Source organism: Oncorhynchus masou, unplaced genomic scaffold (assembly GCF_036934945.1).
Source record: "Oncorhynchus masou masou isolate Uvic2021 unplaced genomic scaffold, UVic_Omas_1.1 unplaced_scaffold_2622, whole genome shotgun sequence".
Taxonomy (NCBI): Eukaryota; Metazoa; Chordata; class Actinopteri; order Salmoniformes; family Salmonidae; genus Oncorhynchus; species Oncorhynchus masou.
The window spans coordinates 29,918-55,628 of record NW_027009059.1 but is presented as its reverse complement, the minus strand read 5'-3'; the positions used below and the strand labels follow the sequence as shown (position 1 = coordinate 55,628).

Genomic DNA, 25,711 nt, shown 5'->3' with positions numbered 1-25,711 from the left:
TGGACTTGTAGATGACCTGGAGCCAGTGGGTCTGGCGACGAATATGTAGCGAGGGCCAGCCGACTAGAGCATACAAGTCGCAGTGGTGGGTGGTATAAGGTGCTTTAGTGACAAAACGGATGGCACTGTGATAAACTGCATCCAGTTTGCTGAGTAGAGTGTCGGAGGCAATTTTGTAGATGACATCGCCGAAGTCGAGGATCGGTAGGATAGTCAGTTTTACTAGGGTAAGTTTGGCGGCGTGAGTGAAGGAGGCTTTGTTGCGGAATAGAAAGCCGACTCTTGATTTGATTTTCGATTGGAGATGTTTGATATGAGTCTGGAAGGAGAGTTTACAGTCTAGCCAGACACCTAGGTACTTATAGGTGTCCACATATTCAAGGTCGGAACCGTGCATGGTGGTGATGCTCGTCGGGCATGCGGGTGCAGGCAGCGATCGGTTGAAAAGCATGCATTTGGTTTTACTAGCGTTTAAGAGCAGTTGGAGGCCACGGAAGGAGTGTTGTATGGCATTGAAGCTCGTTTGGAGGTTAGATAGCACAGTGTCCAAGGACGGGCCGGAAGTATATAGAATGGAGTCGTCTGCGTAGAGGTGGATCAGGGAATCGCCCCCAGCAAGAGCAACATCATTGATATATACAGAGAAAAGAGTCGGCCTGAGAATTGAATCCTGTGGCACCCCCATAGAGACTGCCAGAGGACCGGACAGCATGCCCTCCGATTTGACACACTGAACTCTGTCTGCAAAGTAATTGGTGAACCAGGCAAGGCAGTCATCCGAAAAACCGAGGCTACTGAGTCTGCCGATAAGAATATGGTGATTGACAGAGTCGAAAGCCTTGGCAAGGTCGATGAAGACGGCTGCACAGTACTGTCTTTTATCGATGGCGGTTATGATATCGTTTAGTTCCTTGAGTGTGGCTGAGGTGCACCTGTGACCGGCTCGGAAACCAGATTGCACAGCGGAGAAGGCAAATGGTGGCTGCTTTGAAGAATCTCAAATATATTTTGATTTGTTTAACACTTTTTTTGTTTACCACATGATTCCATATGTGTTATTTCATAGTTTTGATGTCTTCACTATTATTCTACAATGTAGAAAATAGTAAAAATAAAGAAATACCCTTGAATGAGGAGGCGTGTCTAAACTTTTGACTGGTACTGTATATTTTTTTTAAATTCCAGTTGGATAAACACTCCAAACCCGACTGCTCGAAGGTGTCTGCATGGTCCTAAAGCCTCCTTTAGTATCACATTCCAATGATAAAACTGGGGAGGGACAACAATGCCATTTCAGAATGTGGGGTGGGGGGTTCATCTCCCCAGTGACAGTTACGCCCTGCCTATACATATATTTATCCCTCGACAGAGACGGAAAGTCATCTCTCTCTGCTTCTTGATTCTATCAGGTGACTCTGCGGGACAAGAAGTGATGGACTTCCGGTGGGGGAGGATCCGGGCGAGGAGGGCATCGCCGTGGTGATAAACTTCCTGCTGGCTAATGCCCGATTGGTCCTGGGAGTGGGAGGGGCCGCGGTGCTGGGCATCGCTACGTTGGCTGTCAAGAGGGTGAGAGAGAGACTTTCATCTGACTGAAAAAATCAACTATCATCATAATTACTCATTACCATTTTGTAGGTACTTAAGTCGGTATTTATTTAAGTCAGTCACAATTTACCCACAATGCATCACAGATTTTACGCACTCAAACAGGGCCTGTGTGTGTGTGAGAGAGCGCATATGTGTGTGTCTGAACGATGGAAGTTCAGGTTTATAATGTGTCTGTAGTTGATAGAACGTGCAGGTTTATAATGTGTGTGTGTGTCTGTAGTTGATAGAACGTGCGGGCCGAGCGGCGGAGGACGAGAAGGTGGAACAGAAGATGTCAGAGAGCTGGGAGGAGCTTGGCTTAGTCTCCGCCTCCCCAAGTCCATAAGGAAGGGGCTGGAGAGTGTGGTCATGAAACATGTCGCCAAGGCAACCAAACCACAGAAAGGGACAGGACACTGATCACCACACCACTAATGATCCAGAAAGGGACAGGACACTGATCACCACACCACTAATGATCCAGAAAGGGACAGGACACTGATCACCACACCACTAATGATCCAGAAAGGGACAGGACACTGATCACCACACCACTAATGATCCAGAAAGGGACAGGACACTGATCACCACACCACTAAAGATCCAGAAAGGGACAGGACACTGATCACCACACCACTAAAGATCCAGAAAGGGACAGGACACTGATCACCACACCACTAATGATCCAGAAAGGGACAGGACACTGATCACCACACCACTAAAGATCCAGAAAGGGACAGGACACTGATCACCACACCACTAAAGATCCAGAAAGGGACAGGACACTGATCACCACACCACTAATGATCCAGAAAGGGACAGGACACTGATCACCACTAATGATCCAGAAAGGGACAGGACACTGATCACCACCCCACTAATGATCCAGAAAGGGACAGGACACTGATCACCACACCACTAATGATCCAGAAAGGGACAGGACACTGATCACCACACCACTAATGATCCAGAAAGGGACAGGACACTGATCACCACACCACTAATGATCCAGAAAGGGACAGGACACTGATTACCACACCACTAATGATCCAGAAAGGGACAGGACACTGATCACCACCCCACTAATGATCCAGAAAGGGACAGGACACTGATCACCACACCACTAATGATCCAGAAAGGGACAGGACACTGATCACCACCCCACTAATGATCCAGAAAGGGACAGCACACTGATCACCACACCACTAATGATCCAGAAATGGACAGGACACTGATCACCACACCACTAATGATCCAGAAAGGGACAGGACACTGATCACCACACCACACCACTAATATCCAGAAAGGGACAGGACACTGATCACCACTAATGATCCAGAAAGGGACAGGACACTGATCACCACACCACTAATGATCCAGAAAGGGACAGGACACTGATCACCACACCACTAATGATCCAGAAAGGGACAGGACACTGATCACCACACCACTAATGATCCAGAAAGGGACAGGACACTGATCACCACACCACTAATGATCCAGAAAGGGACAGGACACTGATCACCACACCACTAATGATCCAGAAAGGGACAGGACACTGATCACCACACCACTAATGATCCAGAAAGGGACAGGACACTGATCACCACACCACTAATGATCCAGAAAGGGACAGGACACTGATCACCACACCACTAATGATCCAGAAAGGGACAGGACACTGATCACCACACCACTAATGATCCAGAAAGGGACAGGACACTGATCACCACACCACTAATGATCCAGAAAGGGACAGGACACTGATCACCACACCACTAATGATCCAGAAAGGGACAGGACACTGATCACCACTAATGATCCAGAAAGGGACAGGACACTGATCACCACCCCACTAATGATCCAGAAAGGGACAGGACACTGATCACCACACCACTAATGATCCAGAAAGGGACAGGACACTGATCACCACACCACTAATGATCCAGAAAGGGACAGGACACTGATCACCACACCACTAATGATCCAGAAAGGGACAGGACACTGATCACCACCCCACTAATGATCCAGAAAGGGACAAGACACTGATCACCACACCACTAATGATCCAGAAAGGGACAAGACACTGATCACCACACCACTAATGATCCAGAAAGGGACAGGACACTGATCACCACCCCACTAATGATCCAGAAAGGGACAGCACACTGATCACCACACCACTAATGATCCAGAAATGGACAGGACACTGATCACCACACCACTAATGATCCAGAAAGGGACAGGACACTGATCACCACACCACACCACTAATATCCAGAAAGGGACAGGACACTGATCACCACTAATGATCCAGAAAGGGACAGGACACTGATCACCACACCACTAATGATCCAGAAAGGGACAGGACACTGATCACCACACCACTAATGATCCAGAAAGGGACAGGACACTGATCACCACACCACTAATGATCCAGAAAGGGACAGGACACTGATCACCACACCACTAATGATCCAGAAAGGGACAGGACACTGATCACCACACCACTAATGATCCAGAAAGGGACAGGACACTGATCACCACACCACTAATGATCCAGAAAGGGACAGGACACTGATCACCACACCACTAATGATCCAGAAAGGGACAGGACACTGATCACCACACCACTAATGATCCAGAAAGGGACAGGACACTGATCACCACACCACTAATGATCCAGAAAGGGACAGGACACTGATCACCACACCACTAATGATCCAGAAAGGGACAGGACACTGATCACCACACCACTAATGATCCAGAAAGGGACAGGACACTGATCACCACACCACTAATGATCCAGAAAGGGACAGGACACTGATCACCACACCACTAATGATCCAGAAAGGGACAGGGCACTGATCACCACTAATGATCCAGAAAGGGACAGGACACTGATCACCACTAATGATCCAGAAAGGGACAGGACACTGATCACCACCCCACTAATGATCCAGAAAGGGACAGCACACTGATCACCACTAATGATCCAGAAAGGGACAGGACACTGATCACCACCCCACTAATGATCCAGAAAGGGACAGGACACTGATCACCACACCACTAATGATCCAGAAAGGGACAGGACACTGATCACCACGCCACTAATGATCCAGAAAGGGACAGGACACTGATCACCACACCACTAATGATCCAGAAAGGGACAGGACACTGATCACCACACCACTAATGATCCAGAAAGGGACAGGACACTGATCACCACCCCACTAATGATCCAGAAAGGGACAGGGCACTGATCACCACTAATGATCCAGAAAGGGACAGGACACTGATCACCACTAATGATCCAGAAAGGGACAGGACACTGATCACCACCCCACTAATGATCCAGAAAGGGACAGGACACTGATCACCACTAATGATCCAGAAAGGGACAGGACACTGATCACCACCCCACTAATGATCCAGAAAGGGACAGGACACTGATCACCACACCACTAATGATCCAGAAAGGGACAGGACACTGATCACCACCCCACTAATGATCCAGAAAGGGACAGGACACTGATCACCACACCACTAATGATCCAGAAAGGGACAGGACACTGATCACCACTAATGATCCAGAAAGGGACAGGACACTGATCACCACACCACTAATGATCCAGAAAGGGACAGGACACTGATCACCACACCACTAATGATCCAGAAAGGGACAGGACACTGATCGCCACACCACTAATGATCCAGAAAGGGACAGGACACTGATCACCACACCACTAATGACCCAGAAAGGGACAGGACACTGTTCACCACACCACTAATGATCCAGAAAGGGACAGGACACTGATCACCACACCACTAATGATCCAGAAAGGGACAGGACACTGATCACCACACCACTAATGATCCAGAAAGGGACAGGACACTGATCACCACACCACTAATGATCCAGAAAGGGACAGGACACTGATCACCACACCACTAATGATCCAGAAAGGGACAGGACACTGATCACCACACCACTAATGATCCAGAAAGGGACAGGACACTGATCACCACACCACTAATGATCCAGAAAGGGACAGGACACTGATCACCACACCACACCACTAATGATCCAGAAAGGGACAGGACACTGATCACCACACCACTAATGATCCAGAAAGGGACAGGACACTGATCACCACACCACTAATGATCCAGAAAGGGACAGGACACTGATCACCACACCACTAATGATCCAGAAAGGGACAGGACACTGATCACCACACCACTAATGATCCAGAAAGGGACAGGACACTGATTACCACACCACTAATGATCCAGAAAGGGACAGGACACTGATCACCACACCACTAATGATCCAGAAAGGGACAGGACACTGATCACCACACCACTAATGATCCAGAAAGGGACAGGACACTGACTACCACACCACTAATGATCCAGAAAGGGACAGGACACTGATCACCACACCACTAATGATCCAGAAAGGGACAGGACACTGATTACCACACCATTAATGATCCAGAAAGGGACAGGACACTGATTACCACACCACACCACTAATGATCCAGAAAGGGACAGGACACTGATCACCACACCACTAATGATCCAGAAAGGGACAGGACACTGATCACCACTAATGATCCAGAAAGGGACAGGACACTGATCACTACACCACTAATGATCCAGAAAGGGACAGGACACTGATTACCACACCACTAATGATCCAGACAGGGACAGGACACTGATCACCACACCACTAATGATCCAGAAAGGGACAGGACACTGATCACCACTAATGATCCAGAAAGGGACAGGACACTGATCACCACACCACTAATGATCCAGAAAGGGACAGGACACTGATCACCACACCACTAATGATCCAGAAAGGGACAGGACACTGATTACCACACCACTAATGATCCAGAAAGGGACAGGACACTGATCACCACACCACTAATGATCCAGAAAGGGACAGGACACTGATCACCACACCACTAATGATCCAGAAAGGGACAGGACACTGATTACCACACCATTAATGATCCAGAAAGGGACAGGACACTGATTACCACACCACACCACTAATGATCCAGAAAGGGACAGGACACTGATCACCACACCACTAATGATCCAGAAAGGGACAGGACACTGATCACCACTAATGATCCAGAAAGGGACAGGACACTGATCACTACACCACTAATGATCCAGAAAGGGACAGGACACTGATTACCACACCACTAATGATCCAGACAGGGACAGGACACTGATCACCACACCACTAATGATCCAGAAAGGGACAGGACACTGATCACCACTAATGATCCAGAAAGGGACAGGACACTGATCACCACACCACTAATGATCCAGAAAGGGACAGGACACTGATCACCACACCACTAATGATCCAGAAAGGGACAGGACACTGATCACCACACCACTAATGATCCAGAAAGGGACAGGACACTGATTACCACACCACTAATGATCCAGAAAGGGACAGGACACTGATCACCACACCACTAATGATCCAGAAAGGGACAGGACACTGATCACCACACCACTAATGATCCAGAAAGGGACAGGACACTGATCACCACACCACTAATGATCCAGAAAGGGACAGGACACTGATCACCACACCACTAATGATCCAGAAAGGGACAGGACACTGATCACCACACCACTAATGATCCAGAAAGGGACAGGACACTGATCACCACACCACTAATGATCCAGAAAGGGACAGGACACTGATTACCACACCACTAATGATCCAGAAAGGGACAGGACACTGATCACCACACCACTAATGATCCAGAAAGGGACAGGACACTGATCACCACACCACTAATGATCCAGAAAGGGACAGGACACTGACTACCACACCACTAATGATCCAGAAATGGACAGGACACTGATCACCACACCACTAATTATCCAGAAAGGGACAGGACACTGATTACCACACCACTAATGATCCAGAAAGGGACAGGACACTGATTACCACACCACTAATGATCCAGAAAGGGACAGGACACTGATCACCACACCACTAATGATCCAGAAAGGGACAGGACACTGATCACCACACCACTAATGATCCAGAAAGGGACAGGACACTGACTACCACACCACTAATGATCCAGAAAGGGACAGGACACTGATCACCACACCACTAATGATCCAGAAAGGGACACTGATTACCACACCATTAATGATCCAGAAAGGGACAGGACACTGATTACCACACCACACCACTAATGATCCAGAAAGGGACAGGACACTGATCACCACACCACTAATGATCCAGAAAGGGACAGGACACTGATCACCACTAATGATCCAGAAAGGGACAGGACACTGATCACTACACCACTAATGATCCAGAAAGGGACAGGACACTGATTACCACACCACTAATGATCCAGACAGGGACAGGACACTGATCACCACACCACTAATGATCCAGAAAGGGACAGGACACTGATCACCACTAATGATCCAGAAAGGGACAGGACACTGATCACCACACCACTAATGATCCAGAAAGGGACAGGACACTGATCACCACACCACTAATGATCCAGAAAGGGACAGGACACTGATCACCACACCACTAATGATCCAGAAAGGGACAGGACACTGATTACCACACCACTAATGATCCAGAAAGGGACAGGACACTGATCACCACACCACTAATGATCCAGAAAGGGACAGGACACTGATCACCACACCACTAATGATCCAGAAAGGGACAGGACACTGATTACCACACCACTAATGATCCAGAAAGGGACAGGACACTGATCACCACACCACTAATGATCCAGAAAGGGACAGGACACTGATCACCACACCACTAATGATCCAGAAAGGGACAGGACACTGATCACCACACCACTAATGATCCAGAAAGGGACAGGACACTGATCACCACACCACTAATGATCCAGAAAGGGACAGGACACTGATTACCACACCACTAATGATCCAGAAAGGGACAGGACACTGATCACCACACCACTAATGATCCAGAAAGGGACAGGACACTGATCACCACACCACTAATGATCCAGAAAGGGACAGGACACTGACTACCACACCACTAATGATCCAGAAATGGACAGGACACTGATCACCACACCACTAATTATCCAGAAAGGGACAGGACACTGATTACCACACCATTAATGATCCAGAAAGGGACAGGACACTGATTACCACACCACACCACTAATGATCCAGAAAGGGACAGGACACTGATCACCACACCACTAATGATCCAGAAAGGGACAGGACACTGATCACCACTAATGATCCAGAAAGGGACAGGACACTGATCACCACACCACTAATGATACAGAAAGGGACAGGACACTGATTACCACCCCACTAATGATCCAGAAAGGGACAGGACACTGATCACCACACCACTAATGATCCAGAAAGGGACAGGACACTGATCACCACCCCACTAATGATCCAGAAAGGGACAGGACACTGATCACCACCCCACTAATGATCCAGAAAGGGACAGGACACTGATCACCACACCACTAATGATCCAGAAAGGGACAGGACACTGATCACCACACCACTAATGATCCAGAAAGGGACAGGACACTGATCACCACACCACTAATGATCCAGAAAGGGACAAGACACTGATCACCACACCACTAATGATCCAGAAAGGGACAGGACACTGATCACCACACCACTAATGATCCAGAAAGGGACAGGACACTGATCACCACACCACTAATGATCCAGAAAGGGACAGGACACTGATCACCACACCACTAATGATCCAGAAAGGGACAGGACACTGATTACCACACCACTAATGATCCAGAAAGGGACAGGACACTGATCACCACGCCACTAATGATCCAGAAAGGGACAGGACACTGATCACCACCCCACTAATGATCCAGAAAGGGACAGGGCACTGATTACCACACCACTAATGATCCAGAAAGGGACAGGACACTGATCACCACACCACTAATGATCCAGAAAGGGACAGGACACTGATCACCACACCACTAATGATCCAGAAAGGGACAGGACACTGATCACCACACCACTAATGATCCAGAAAGGGACAGGACACTGATCACCACACCACTAATGATCCAGAAAGGGACAGGACACTGATCACCACACCACTAATGATCCAGAAAGGGACAGGACACTGATCACCACCCCACTAATGATCCAGAAAGGGACAGGACACTGATCACCACACCACTAATGATCCAGAAAGGGACAGGACACTGATCACCACACCACTAATGATCCAGAAAGGGACAGGACACTGATTACCACACCACTAATGATCCAGAAAAGGACAGGACACTGATCGCCACACCACTAATGATCCAGAAAGGGACAGGACACTGATCGCCACACCACTAATGATCCAGAAAGGGACAGGACACTGATCACCACACCACTAATGATCCAGAAAGGGACAGGACACTGATCACCACTAATGATCCAGAAAGGGACAGGACACTGATCACCACACCACTAATGATCCAGAAAGGGACAGGACACTGATCACCACTAATGATCCAGAAAGGGACAGGACACTGATCACCACACCACTAATGATCCAGAAAGGGACAGGACACTGATCACCACACCACACCACTCTTTCTCGCACCATCCTCTCTTTCTCGCACCATCCTCTCTCTCTTTCTCGCACCATCCTCTCTCTCTTTCTCGCACCATCCTCTCTCTCTTTCTCGCACCATCCTCTCTCACCCCTCTCTCCTCTCTTCTTTCTCACCCCATCCTCTCTCTCTCTTTCTCACCCCATCCTCTCTCTCCTCTCTTTCTAGCTGACCTGTGCCAACCCCATCCTCTCTCTCCTCTCTTTCTAGCTGACCTGTGCCAGCCCCAGCAGCAGAAGTCTAGTCTGAATGAGAGGCCTGTCAAGGCATTAGAGCCCCAGAGACCCAAGAGCCTACAGCTGTCTCTCACCCTGCAGGTATAACCCTTGACCTCTAGCCAGTTTACGTTGGTGTTCCTGGTTGACTGCATTGCATCAACATGATTGTGTGCGATCTGATTGTGTGGCTCAATTGGTAGAGCGTGGTACTTGCAACGTCAAGGATCGTGGGTTCGATTCCTGCTAGAAACAACCCTACGAAATGTTTTTTCCCGACATGTTACATTACAGCCTTATTCTAAAAGTTATTAAATAAAACATGTTAAGGTATATAAGGTATTTCTGTTATTTGTAAAAAAAAATCCTGAACTGTTTTTCTTTGTCGTTATGAGGTATTGTGTGTAGTTTGATGAGGGGAAACAATTTAATTCATTTTAGAGTAAGGCTGTAACGTAACAAAATGTGGAAAAAGTCAAGGGGTCTGAATTCTTTCCGAATGCCGTGTATGTTTTGATGTGGTTAGCTGGTATGTTATGATGTGGTTAGCTGGTATGTTATGATGTGGTTAGCTGGTATGTTATGATGTGGTTAGCTGGTATGTTATGATGTGGTTAGCTGGTATGTTATGATGTGGTTAGCTGGTATGTTATGATGTGGTTAGCTGGTATGTTATGATGTAGTTAGCTGGTATGTTATGATGTGGTTAGCTGGTATGTTATGATGTGGTTAGCTGGTATGTTATGATGTGGTTAGCTGGTATGTTATGATGTGGTTAGCTGGTATGTTATGATGTGGTTAGCTGGTATGTTATGATGTGGTTAGCTGGTATGTTATGATGTGGTTAGCTGGTATGTTATGATGTGGTTAGCTGGTATGTTATGATGTGGTTAGCTGGTATGTTATGATGTGGTTAGCTGGTGTGTTATGATGTGGTTAGCTGGTATGTTATGATGTGGTTAGCTGGTATGTTATGATGTGGTTAGCTGGTATGTTATGATGTGGTTAGCTGGTATGTTATGATGTGGTTCGCTGGTATGTTATGATGTGGTTAGCTGGTATGTTATGATGTGGTTAGCTGGTATGTTATGATGTGGTTCGCTGGTATGTTATGATGTGGTTAGCTGGTATGTTATGATGTGGTTAGCTGGTATGTTATGATGTGGTTAGCTGGTATGTTATGATGTGGTTAGCTGGTATGTTATTATGTGGTTAGCTGGTATGTTATTATGTGGTTAGCTGGTATGTTATGATGTGGTTAGCTGGTATGTTATGATGTGGTTAGCTGGTATGTTATGATGTGGTTAGCTGGTATGTTATGATGTGGTTAGCTGGTATGTTATGATGTGGTTAGCTGGTATGTTATGATGTGTTTAGCTGGTATGTTATGATGTGGTTAGCTGGTATGTTATGATGTGGTTAGCTGGTATGTTATGATGTGGTTAGCTGGTATGTTATGATGTGGTTAGCTGGTATGTTATGATGTGGTTAGCTGGTATGTTATGATGTGGTTAGCTGGTATGTTATGATGTGGTTAGCTGGTATGTTATGATGTGATTAGCTGGTATGTTATGATGTGGTTCGCTGGTATGTTATGATGTGGTTAGCTGGTATGTTATGATGTGGTTAGCTGGTATGTTATGATGTGGTTAGCTGGTATGTTATGATGTGGTTAGCTGGTATGTTATGATGTGGTTAGCTGGTATGTTATACTGTATGTTATAATGTGGTTAGCTGGTATGTTATACTGTATGTTATGATGTGGTTAGCTGGTATGTTATTTTTTATGTTGTGCTGTGGTTTGCTGGTATGTTATACTGTATGTTATGATGTGGTTAGCTGGTATGTTATGATGCGGTTAGCTGGCATGTTATGATGTGGTTAGCTGGTATGTTATGATGTGGTTAGCTGGTATGTTATGATGTGGTTAGCTGGTATGTTATACTGTATGTTATAATGTGGTTAGCTGGTATGTTATACTGTATGTTATAATGTGGTTAGCTGGTATGTTATACTGTATGTTATGATGTGGTTAGCTGGTATGTTATTTTTTATGTTGTGCTGTGGTTTGCTGGTATGTTATACTGTATGTTATGATGTGGTTAGCTGGTATGTTATGATGCGGTTAGCTGGCATGTTATGATGTGGTTAGCTGGTATGTTATGATGTGGTTAGCTGGTATGTTATGATGTGGTTAGCTGGTATGTTATACTGTATGTTATAATGTGGTTAGCTGGTATGTTATACTGTATGTTATGATGTGGTTAGCTGGTATGTTATGATGCGGTTAGCTGGTATGTTATGATGCGGTTAGCTGGTATGTTATTCTGTATGTTGTGCTGTGGTTTGCTGGTATGTTATGCTGTATGTTATGATGTGGTTAGCTGGTATGATATGGTGTGGTTAGCTGATAGGTTATGCTGTATTTTATTATGTGGTTAGCTGGTATGTTATGCTGTATGTTATGATGTGGTTAGCTGGTATGTTATGATGTGGTTAGCTGATATGTTAAGTATCTATCCAGACTGGTTGGTCTGTATTCTGGTAGGAACATCTCTCCTGTCGGTTTTCATCCACTGGGCCATCTACAAGGCATTCCTAGTGGATCACCAACCATTTCATCCACTGGGCCATCTACAAGGCATTCCTAGTGGATCACCAACCATTTCATCCACTGGCACATCTACAAGGCATTCCTAGTGGATCACCAACCTGTCGGTTTTCATCCACTGGTCCATCTACAAGGCATTCCTAGTGGATCACCAACCATTTCATCCACTGGGCCATCTACAAGGCATTCCTAGTGGATCACCAACCATTTCATCCACTGGCCCATTGGCGGCAGGTGCGCTTGATTCAGCTGCCCTGTTGGCGGCAGGTGCGCTTGATTGAGCAGCCCTGTTGGCGGCTGTTGCGCTTGATTCAGCTGCCCTGTTGACCAGAGGTCGTCCACAGAGCTGAGAGTCTCGCGTTAGATATCTGACCTCTAACCTCTCTCTCTCTCTCTGTAGGACCGTCTCCAGCAGTATTACTCAACCAGAGCAGCTTTAGCCCCAGAGGTCGTCCACAGAGCTCAGAGTCTCGCGTTAGATATCTGTATAGAGGTACAAGGATTCCTGCACAGCACAAACCCTGACATGCCTCTGGGAGAGATGTCACTGGGAGGGTCCCTGCTCGACGACCTACAGGTACCAGGCACTGAATCACACGTACTGAATCACACGTACTGAATCACACGCACTGAATCACACGTACTGAATCACATGTACTTAATCACACGTACTGAATCACACGTACTGAATCACACGTACTGAATCACACGCACTGAATCACACGTACTGAATCACACGTACTGAATCACACGTACTGAATCACACGCACTGAATCACACGTACTGAATCACACGCACTGAATCACACGTACTGAATCACACACACAATAATTGTTGAATGGACTAAGTAAGTCTTTCTGAATAAGAGTGTCTTTCTAAATGGCCGACATCTGGGTTGAACAATTCACTGAATTCACAACGAAATGTGCAATATCAATATTACAGGAGATCTGCAGTATCAATATTACAGGAGATCTGCAGTATCAATATTACAGGAGATCTACAGTATATTGCAGTATCAATATTACAGGAGATCTACAGTATATTACAGTATCAATATTACAGGAGATCTACAGTATATTACAGTATCAATATTACAGGAGATCTACAGTATATTACAGTATCAATATTACAGGAGATCTGCAGTATCAATATTACAGGAGATCTACAGTATATTACAGTATCAATATTACAGGAGATCTACAGTATCAATATTACAGGAGATCTACAGTATCAATATTACAGGAGATCTGCAGTATCAATATTACAGGAGATCTACAGTATATTACAGTATCAATATTACAGGAGATCTACAGTATATTACAGTATCAATATTACAGGAGATCTGCAGTATCAATATTACAGGAGATCTACAGTATATTACAGTATCAATATTACAGGAGATCTACAGTATATTACAGTATCAATATTACAGGAGATCTGCAGTATCAATATTACAGGAGATCTACAGTATCAATATTACAGGAGATCTACAGTATATTACAGTATCAATATTACAGGAGATCTACAGTATATTACAGTATCAATATTACAGGAGATCTGCAGTATCAATATTACAGGAGATCTACAGTATCAATATTACAGGAGATCTGCAGTATCAATATTACAGGAGATCTACAGTATATTACAGTATCAATATTACAGGAGATCTACAGTATATTACAGTATCAATATTACAGGAGATCTGCAGTATCAATATTACAGGAGATCTACAGTATCAATAATACAGGAGATCTGCAGTATCAATAATACAGGAGATCTACAGTATATTACAGTATCAATATTACAGGAGATCTACAGTATCAATATTACAGGAGATCTACAGTATCAATAATACAGGAGATCTGCAGTATCAATAATACAGGAGATCTACAGTATATTACAGTATCAATATTACAGGAGATCTACAGTATATTACAGTATCAATATTACAGGAGATCTACAGTATATTACAGTATCAATATTACAGGAGATCTACAGTATCAATATTACAGGAGATCTACAGTATCAATATTACAGGAGATCTACAGTATCAATATTACAGGAGATCTACAGTATCAATATTACAGGAGATCTACAGTATATCACAGTATCAATATTACAGGAGATCTACAGTATATTACAGTATCAATATTACAGGAGATCTGCAGTATCAATATTACAGGAGATCTACAGTATATTACAGTATCAATATTACAGGAGATCTACAGTATATTACAGTATCAATATTACAGGAGATCTACAGTATATCACAGTATCAATATTACAGGAGCTCTACAGTATATCACAGTATCAATATTACAGGAGATCTACAGTATATTACAGTATCAATATTACAGGAGATCTACAGTATCAATATTACAGGAGATCTGCAGTATCAATATTACAGGAGATCTACAGTATCAATATTACAGGAGATCTGCAGTATATTACAGTATCAATAATACAGGAGATCTACAGTATATTACAGTATCAATATTACAGGAGATCTGCAGTATCAATATTACAGGAGATCTACAGTATCAATATTACAGGAGATCTGCAGTATCAATAATACAGGAGATCTACAGTATATTACAGTATCAATATTACAGGAGATCTACAGTATATTACAGTATCAATATTACAGGAGATCTACAGTATATTACAGTATCAATATTACAGGAGATCTACAGTATCAATATTACAGGAGATCTACAGTATATTACAGTATCAATATTACAGGAGATCTACAGTATCAATATTACAGGAGATCTGCAGTATATTGCAGTATCAATATTACAGGAGATCTACAGTATCAATATTACAGGAGATCTGCAGTATATTACAGTATCAATATTACAGGAGATCTACAGTATCAATATTACAGGAGATCTGCAGTATCAATATTACAGGAGATCTACAGTATATTACAGTATCAATATTACAGGAGATCTACAGTATATTACAGTATCAATATTACAGGAGATCTGCAGTATCAATATTGCAGGAGATCTACAGTATCAATATTACAGGAGATCTGCAGTATCAATATTACAGGAGATCTACAGTATCAATAATACAGGAGATCTGCAGTATCAATATTACAGGAGATCTGCAGTATCAATAATACAGGAGATCTGCAGTATCAATATTACAGGAGATCTACAGTATCAATATTACAGGAGATCTGCAGTATCAATATTACAGGAGATCTGCAGTATCAATATTACAGGAGATCTGCAGTATCAATATTATGTTGTCTGTCTAGGTGGTGATGAAGCTAGTTGTTCTGGTGTGATGAAGCTAGTTGTTCTGGTGGTGATGAAGCTAGTTGCTCTGATGAAGCTCGTTGTTCTGGTGGTGATGAAGCTAGTTGCTCTGGTGGTGATGAAGCTAGTTGTTCTGGTGTGATGAAGCTAGTTGTTCTGGTGGTGATGAAGCTAGTTGTTCTGGTGTGATGAAGCTAGCTGCTCTGGTGGTGATGAAGCTCGTTGTTCTGGTGGTGATGAAGCTGGTCATGTGTCTGTCTAGGTGGTGATGAAGCTCGTTGTTCTGGTGCTGATGAAGCTGGTCATGTGTCTGTCTAGGTGGTGATGAAGCCCGTTGTTCTGGTGCTGATGAAGCTGGTCATGTGTCTGTCTAGGTGGTGAGAGCGGACCATGCGTGCCTGCTGGTTCCCCTCCAGCTAGAACCCAGTCTGTGGAGACTGATCCCTGGGGAGGAGACTCTCCTAACACACCCTCTACACTGGATGGTCCGACGGGTCAACCTGGAGTACTTCCCGAGAGGACGCAGCTACTGGGACCGGTACACCCTTTACATACTGTCTAGGGGTATTTAAACCTGTCCTGCCTGGTCATTATCCATACTGTCTAGGGGTATTTAAATCTGTCCTGCCTGGTCATTATCTATACTGTCTAGGGGTATTTAAACCTGTCCTGCCTGATCATTATCTATACTGTCTAGGGGTATTTAAACCTGTCCTGCCTGGTCATTATCTATACTGTCTAGGGGTATTTAAACCTGTCCTGCCTGGTCATTATCTATACTGTCTAGGGGTATTTAAACCTGTCCTGCCTGGTCATTATCTATACTGTCTAGGGGTATTTAAACCTGTCCTGCCTGGTCATTATCCATACTGTCTAGGGGTATTTAAACCTGTCCTGCCTGGTCATTATCCATACTGTCTAGGGGTATTTAAACCTGTCCTGCCTGGTCATTATCCATACTGTCTAGGGGTATTTAAACCTGTCCTGCCTGGTCATTATCTATACTGTCTAGGGGTATTTAAACCTGTCCTGCCTGGTCATTATCCATACTGTCTAGGGGTATTTAAACCTGTCCTGCCTGGTCATTATCCATACTGTCTAGGGGTATTTAAGCCTGTCCTGCCTGGTCATTATCTATACTGTCTAGGGGTATTTAAACCTGTCCTGCCTGATCATTATCTATACTGTCTAGGGGTATTTAAACCTGACCTGCCTGGTCATTATCCATACTGTCTAGGGGTATTTAAATCTGTCCTGCCTGATCATTATCCATACTGTCTAGGGGTATTTAAACCTGTTCTACCTGGTCATTATCTATACTGTCTAGGGGTATTTAAATCTGTCCTGCCTGATCATTATCTATACTGTCTAGGGGTATTTAAACCTGTCCTGCCTGGTCATTATCTATACTGTCTAGGGGTATTTAAATCTGTCCTGCCTGGTCATTATCTATACTGTCTAGGGGTATTTAAATCTGTTATGTTCTACCTGATCATTATCTATACTGTCTAGGGGTATTTAAACCTGTCCTGCCTGGTCATTATCCATACTGTCTAGGGGTATTTAAATCTGTCCTGCCTGATCATTATCTATACTGTCTAGGGGTATTTAAACCTGTCCTGCCTGGTCATTATCCATACTGTCTAGGGGTATTTAAATCTGTCCTGCCTGATCATTATCTATACTGTCTAGACCAGGGGTATTTAAATCTGTTATGTTCTACCTGATCATTATCCATACTGTCTAGGGGTATTTAAATCTGTCCTGCCTGGTCATTATCTATACTGTCTAGGGGTATTTAAATCTGTCCTGCCTGGTCATTATCTATACTGTCTAGGGGTATTTAAATCTGTCCTGCCTGGTCATTATCTATACTGTCTAGGGGTATTTAAACCTGTCCTGCCTGGTCATTATCTATACTGTCTAGGGGTATTTAAATCTGTTATGTTCTACCTGATCATTATCCATACTGTCTAGGGGTATTAAACCTGTCCTGCCTGGTCATTATCTATACTGTCTAGGGGTATTTAAACCTGTCCTGCCTGGTCATTATCCATACTGTCTAGGGGTATTTAAACCTGTCCTACCTGATCATTATCTATACTGTCTAGGGGTATTTAAACCTGTCCTGCCTGGTCATTATCCATACTGTCTAGAGGTATTTAAACCTGTCCTGCCTGATCATTATCCATACTGTCTAGGGGTATTTAAATCTGTCCTGCCTGGTCATTATCCATACTGTCTAGGGGTATTTAAACCTGTCCTGCCTGGTCATTATCTATACTGTCTAGGGGTATTTAAATCTGTCCTGCCTGGTCATTATCTATACTGTCTAGGGGTATTTAAATCTGTCCTGCCTGGTCATTATCTATACTGTCTAGGGGTATTTAAATCTGTTCTGTTATCTACCTGTCTAGACCAGGTCTCTGTCTCTCTAGACCTCGTGTCCTGATCATTATCCATACTGTCTAGACCAGGTCTCTGTCTCTCTAGACCTCGTGTCCTGATCATTATCCATACTGTCTCTGTCTCTCTAGACCTCGTGTCCTGATCATTATCCATACTGTCTAGACCAGGTCTCTGTCTCTCTAGACCTCGTGTCCTGATCATTATCCATACTGTCTAGACCAGGTCTCTGTCTCTCTAGACCTCGTGTCCTGATCATTATCCATACTGTCCAGACCAGGTCTCTGTCTCTCTAGACCTCGTGCCCTGATCATTATCCATACTGTCCAGACCAGGTCTCTGTCTCTCTAGACCTCGTGTCCTGATCATTATCCATACTGTCTAGACCAGGTCTCTGTCTCTCTAGACCTCGTGTCCTGGTCATTATCCATACTGTCTAGACCAGGTCTCTGTTTCTCTAGACCTCGTGTCCTGATCATTATCCATACTGTCTAGACCAGGTCTCTGTCTCTCTAGACCTCGTGTCCTGATCATTATCCATACTGTCCAGACCAGGTCTCTGTCTCTCTAGACCTCGTGTCCTGGTCATTATCCATACTGTCTAGACCAGGTCTCTGTCTCTCTAGACCTCGTGTCCTGGTCATTATCCATACTGTCTAGACCAGGTCTCTGTCTCTCTAGACCTCGTGTCCTGATCATTATCCATACTGTCCAGACCAGGTCTCTGTCTCTCTAGACCTCGTGTCCTGGTCATTATCCATACTGTCTAGACCAGGTCTCTGTCTCTCTAGACCTCGTGTCCTGATCATTATCCATACTGTCTAGACCAGGTCTCTGTCTCTCTAGACCTCGTGTCCTGATCATTATCCATACTGTCCAGACCAGGTCTCTGTCTCTCTAGACCTCGTGCCCTGATCATTATCCATACTGTCCAGACCAGGTCTCTGTCTCTCTAGACCTCGTGTCCTGATCATTATCCATACTGTCTAGACCAGGTCTCTGTCTCTCTAGACCTCGTGTCCTGATCATTATCCATACTGTCCAGACCAGGTCTCTGTCTCTCTAGACCTCGTGTCCTGATCATTATCCATACTGTCTAGACCAGGTCTCTGTCTCTCTAGACCTCGTGCCCTGATCATTATCCATACTGTCTAGACCAGGTCTCTGTCTCTCTAGACCTCGTGCCCTGATCATTATCCATACTGTCTAGACCAGGTCTCTGTCTCTCTAGACCTCGTGTCCTGGTCATTATCCATACTGTCCAGACCAGGTCTCTGTCTGTCTAGACCTCGTGTCCCTGGGAATGATGGGGGAAAAGCAGTGGAACTGGCTTGGAGGTCCAGATTTGAATTTTGAGGGATCTCTAGATTTCTGGCCCAGCTATTAATTGTGTGTGTTTGTCTCTCCTCTCCTAGGTTCCTAGTAGGAGGGCATCTGTCCTGCCGGGCGCTGGTGAGAATGCTCAGTAAGACTGTGATGGAAACCATGAACTGGCCGTCTCTCTCCTCCACTCTGGACTGTCTGGTCAGGCCTGTCCTCGGGGAGATGAACTGAAACTAGAGATACGGTAACACACACACACACTCACACACACGCACACACGCACACACACACACACACACACTCTCTCTCTCTCGTCAGCAGACGATCTTATCCAGAAAGACTAACAGTCAGCCAGAGATATCTCGGTGGGACAGCCCACTCATAGTCACATGTTTCCTCAGTAAACAAGTTGTCAGTAGCAATGTTCTCTCATTATTTTCAACACTGAACAAATTTCAGGTCTGCTGAGCGCAAACTTGACCACTTTGAAAAATTATGTGCAACTTCCGGTGCATTTACTGTAAACACTGAGGCTGTACCCACTAAGTTACAGGTTTACTGTAAACACTGAGGCTGTACCTGCTTTAAGTTACAGTTTTACTGTGAACACTGAGGCTGTACCTGCTAAGTTACAGTTTTACTGTGAACACTGAGGCTGGAGCTGCTTTAAGTTAGTTTTACTGTGAACACTGAGGCTGTAGCTGCTTTAAGTTACAGTTTTACTGTGAACACTGAGGCTGGAGCTGCTTTAAGTTAGTTTTACTGTGAACACTGAGGCTGTAGCTGCTTTAAGTTACAGTTTTACTGTGAACACTGAGGCTGTACCCACTTTCAGTTACAGTTTTACTGTGAACACTGGGGCTGGAGCTGCTTTAAGTTAGTTTTACTGTGAACACTGAGGCTGTAGCTGCTTTAAGTTACAGTTTTACTGTGAACACTGAGGCTGTACCCACTTTCAGTTACAGTTTTACTGTGAACACTGAGGCTGTACCTGCTTTAAGTTACAGTTTTACTGTGAACACTGAGGCTGGACCCACTTTCAGTTACAGTTTTACTGTGAACACTGAGGCTGTACCTGCTAAGTTACAGTTTTACTGTGAACACTGAGGCTGTACCTGCTTTAAGTTACAGTTTTACTGTGAACACTGAGGCTGGACCCACTTTCAGTTACAGTTTTACTGTGAACACTGAGGCTGTACCCACTAAGTTACAGTTTTACTGTGAACACTGAGGCTGTACCTGCTTTAAGTTACAGGTTTACTGTGAACACTGAGGCTGTACCTGCTTTAAGTTACAGGTTTACTGTGAACACTGAGGCTGGACCCACTTTCAGTTACAGTTTTACTGTGAACACTGAGGCTGCACCTGCTTTAAGTTACAGGTTTACTGTGAACACTGAGGCTGTACCCACTAAGTTACAGTTTTACTGTGAACACTGAGGCTGTACCTGCTAAGTTACAGTTTTACTGTGAACACTGAGGCTGTACCTGCTTTAAGTTACAGTTTTACTGTGAACACTGAGGCTGGACCCACTTTCAGTTACAGTTTTACTGTGAACACTGAGGCTGTACCCACTAAGTTACAGTTTTACTGTGAACACTGAGGCTGTACCAGCTTAAAGTTACAGTTTTACTGTGAACACTGAGGCTGTACCTGCTAAGTTACAGTTTTACTGTGAACACTGAGGCTGTACCCACTTTCAGTTACATTTACATTTTACATTTAAGTCATTTGGCAGACGCTGTGAACACTGAGGCTGTACCTGCTTTAAGTTACAGTTTTACTGTGAACACTGAGGCTGTACCTGCTAAGTTACAGTTTTACTGTGAACACTGAGGCTGTACCCACTTTCAGTTACATTTACATTTTACATTTAAGTCATTTGGCAGACGCTGTGAACACTGAGGCTGTACCTGCTTTAAGTTACAGGTTTACTGTGAACACTGAGGCTGTACCTGCTTTAAGTTACAGTTTTACTGTGAACACTGAGGCTGTACCTGCTTTAAGTTACAGTTTTACTGTGAACACTGAGGCTGTACCTGCTTTAAGTTACAGGTTTACTGTGAACACTGAGGCTGTACCTGCTTTAAGTTAGTTTTACTGTGAACACTGAGGTTGTACCTGCTTTAAGTTACAGTTTTACTGTGAACACTGAGGCTGTACCTGCTTTAAGTTACAGTTTTACTGTGAACACTGAGGCTGTACCTGCTTTAAGTTACAGGTTTACTGTGAACACTGAGGCTGTACCTGCTTTAAGTTACAGTTTTACTGTGAACACTGAGGCTGTTCCTGCTTTAAGTTACAGTTTTACTGGACAAGTAGGCTACTGTGGCTATTTGATCATAATCTAGGCCTACCAGAGTAGCCTACCATCAAAAACAACATGCATCCCATAATATTTTAACACGGAAATAGCTGTTACATCATTCAGCCTACAGTAGCAGCCAATGTGCGGTGTTCAATGTCTACATTCCATGAGACTTATGAAGAAAAACATGCAGGGCTTCACATGAACCTGTTTATCCACTTGTCCTTCAGACAAGGAGGGGACTAAACTTTACCATAGGGTTAAAGGTCAGGGTTAATGTGTATCTCTGTCTCTCTCCAGACCTGAGGGTTAAAGGTCAGGGTTAATGTGTATCTCTGTCTCTCTCCAGACAGGGTTAATACATGACTGATATGTCACTGTGTTAGTTAGGGGTTAAAGGTCAGGGTTAATATATAACTGATATGTCACTGTTAGTTAGGGGTTAAAGGTCAGGGTTAATATATAACTGATATGTCACTGTGTTAGTTAGGGGTCAAAGGTCAGGGTTAATATATAACTGATATGTCACTGTTAGTTAGGGGTTAAAGGTCAGGGTTAATATATAACTGATATGTCACTGTGTTAGTTAGGGGTCAAAGGTCAGGGTTAATATATAACTGATATGTCGCTGTTAGTTAGGGGTTAAAGGTCAGGGTTAATACATGACTGATATGTCACTGTTAGTTAGGGGTTAAAGGTCAGGGTTAATATATAACTGATATGTCACCGTGTTAGTTAGGGGTTAAAGGTCAGGGTTAATACATGACTGATATGTCACTGTGTTAGTTAGGGTTAGGGGTTAAAGGTCAGGGTTAATATATAACTGATATGTCACTGTGTTAGTTAGGGGTTAAAGGTCAGGGTTAATATAACTGATATGTCACTGTGTTAGTTAGGGGTTAAAGGTCAGGGTTAATATATAACTGATATGTCACTGTGTTAGTTAGGGTCAGGGGTTAAAGGTCAGGGTTAATATAACTGATATGTCACTGTGTTAGTTAGGGGTTAAAGGTCAGGGTTAATATATAACTGATATGTCACTGTGTTAGGGGTTAAAGGTCAGGGTTAATTCATGACTGATAAGTCTCTCTCTGTCTCCAGACCAGAGCGAGGTGATACTCTCTTCATCTCCATAGTGCCGGTGCTGAGGGAGGCAGACGTGGTCCTGACTGCCCAGGTAGAGTTAACCCAGCCCTGGGATAGTGCCTGGCACCTCTCCCTCTACCCCTGGGAGACCCAGCGCCTGACCCAGCTTGACTCCGCCGACCAGGGGTCCGACGCGCCCTCCTCAAAACCCTCAAAGCCGTCTGTCAACACTGTCCCGCCCTGCGACCCCTCACCGCCGCACCGCTGGCCAACCTCATCCTCCACCTCAGCGACAAGGACGTGGATTGGTCGGAGGGTTGTCTGAGTGGGCGGTTCCAGCAGTGTGTGTGGGAGCTGATAGGCTATCTGGAGCAGGGGGTGTTACCTAGCTACTTCAAGCCCAGTGTTAATATGTTGAACGGAGTGACAGAGGAAGAGGTCGATGAGATGGGGTTTATGTTGTACTGCGCTGTCTCTGAACCAGACATTCTGCTGATATAGATATATACACCAGGTTAGAGTATATATATATATCAGAGAGGAAGAGGACATGTATTAGATATGAGACACCACCCTGACGTCTATAGATCATATAGATATATATATATATATATACTCTAACCTGGTGTATATATCAGAGAGGAAGAGGACATGTATTAGATATGAGACACCACCCTGACGTCTATAGATCAGTTGTGCCATATTACCGCTCCACTGAGACGTGGACGGGAGATTGTTGTTCAGGCAGTCGTGCATCTCCTTCACATACACCTGTGGGGGCTGACTGACTAAACAGAGATCCTTTATACATTGTGCATGAGTACTATGGTGTGGATGAGTTGTTGGGGCTCTGACTGAGCAGCACAGAGACTCTGATGACGTGATGATGATGGACTGTGCCTTAGGGGAAGTAGATGAGGGAAGGAAGAAATGAAAAAGAAGACTCGGGCTGCGTTCTACACAGACACCCCATTCTGATCCTTTTGGGGGCAGAATCAGGTTACCTGTGTTAAACGCAGCCTTAGTGACGGAGACGTGGCTTTCTCCTGCTGTGGACTATATATCTAGATCTAGTACAGCTCTGTCCAAAAGGCTGTTTCAGAATGGCCTGCGCCATTGAGGCTCCAACCCATAGGAATATATCTAGATCTAGTACAGCTCTGTCCAAAAGGCTGTTTCAGAATGGCCTGCGCCATTGAGGCTCCAACCCATAGGAATCCCCCACCCTAGTTGACTACTTTAAAATGGTGGAAGCTCTCAATGAGCGCTACCCATTCTAAAACTGCATTTTTTTGGGGGGGGGGGGGTCATTGAAAGGCCTGGATCATTCTCTATGGGCCGACTGGACGACACAAGATAACAGAGTTAGCACCAGTTACCACAGCCACAAAGTGATAATTATGTCTAAAATCCCTCCGCCAATTTCTCTTCTTAAAATCAGATTTTTAAACCTGTTTAATGACGTCATTATATGCACCTTCTACTGAATAAAGTGCTCACCTTTTCTTTTCATAATGTTGTGTGTGTTTTGCGTTTGCTGCGGTTGTTTTTAAGTTGAAGAGTGATTTAAATAAATGTTTTCTGCTGAACTACTGATGATAATATCCTCATTTACATGTTTAGGCGATATAATTCTGTAAAGTTAAATCCAACATTGTGGAAAAATGTTTTTAAGAAGAACACTTTTCATGTTGCATTTTATTTCAAGTTGTAATTGTAGTCCATCGGGTCATGATTGAACTACAAATCCAAGCTTGCATCAGTAAATAGCTGCTTTTTCCACAAATCAATCCCGTTATTGTATAGTAAATGATCTGTCCCCGCTGAGGACTGAATTCCCACAACTGTACCGGACACCGCAGGCGGTGATTCAGCTCTTTCACAAGTCTCCTCGAGTTGTCTCGGGACGGATTCATCACCCCGGTAAAGAAGGAACGGCTCCTCCCCGCTCACGACCGGCAGCTGTCACATGGCTAAATATGTCTAGAGTTGGACCCGCTGTCTGAAGACGTGATACACACTTCGTTTCCACCGGAGCTGCGAGTCCCCGGTAGAGTTCAGTTCATTACTCTACGGAGGCGAAAAGAGGAACCGGGCCATAAGTTGACCATGTGACTCGGTGTTACTTCCCGCAGACGGACCTGTTTCTCCCGGTTAATTTAACGCTCCTGTTGTGGGCAACTTTGTGTTTACGTGTTTTGTAGCTGCTTCAGGACAGCTGTTGTTGACGT

The 25,711-nt window shown here is 44.6% G+C and overlaps 1 pseudogene; it reads left to right on the top strand.

Moving 5' to 3' along the window:
- The first annotated feature begins 1,427 nt into the window (after positions 1-1,427).
- On the top strand, positions 1,428-25,069 carry LOC135533722 (mitochondrial dynamics protein MID51-like; annotated as a pseudogene).
- The last annotated feature ends 642 nt before the right edge of the window (positions 25,070-25,711 follow it).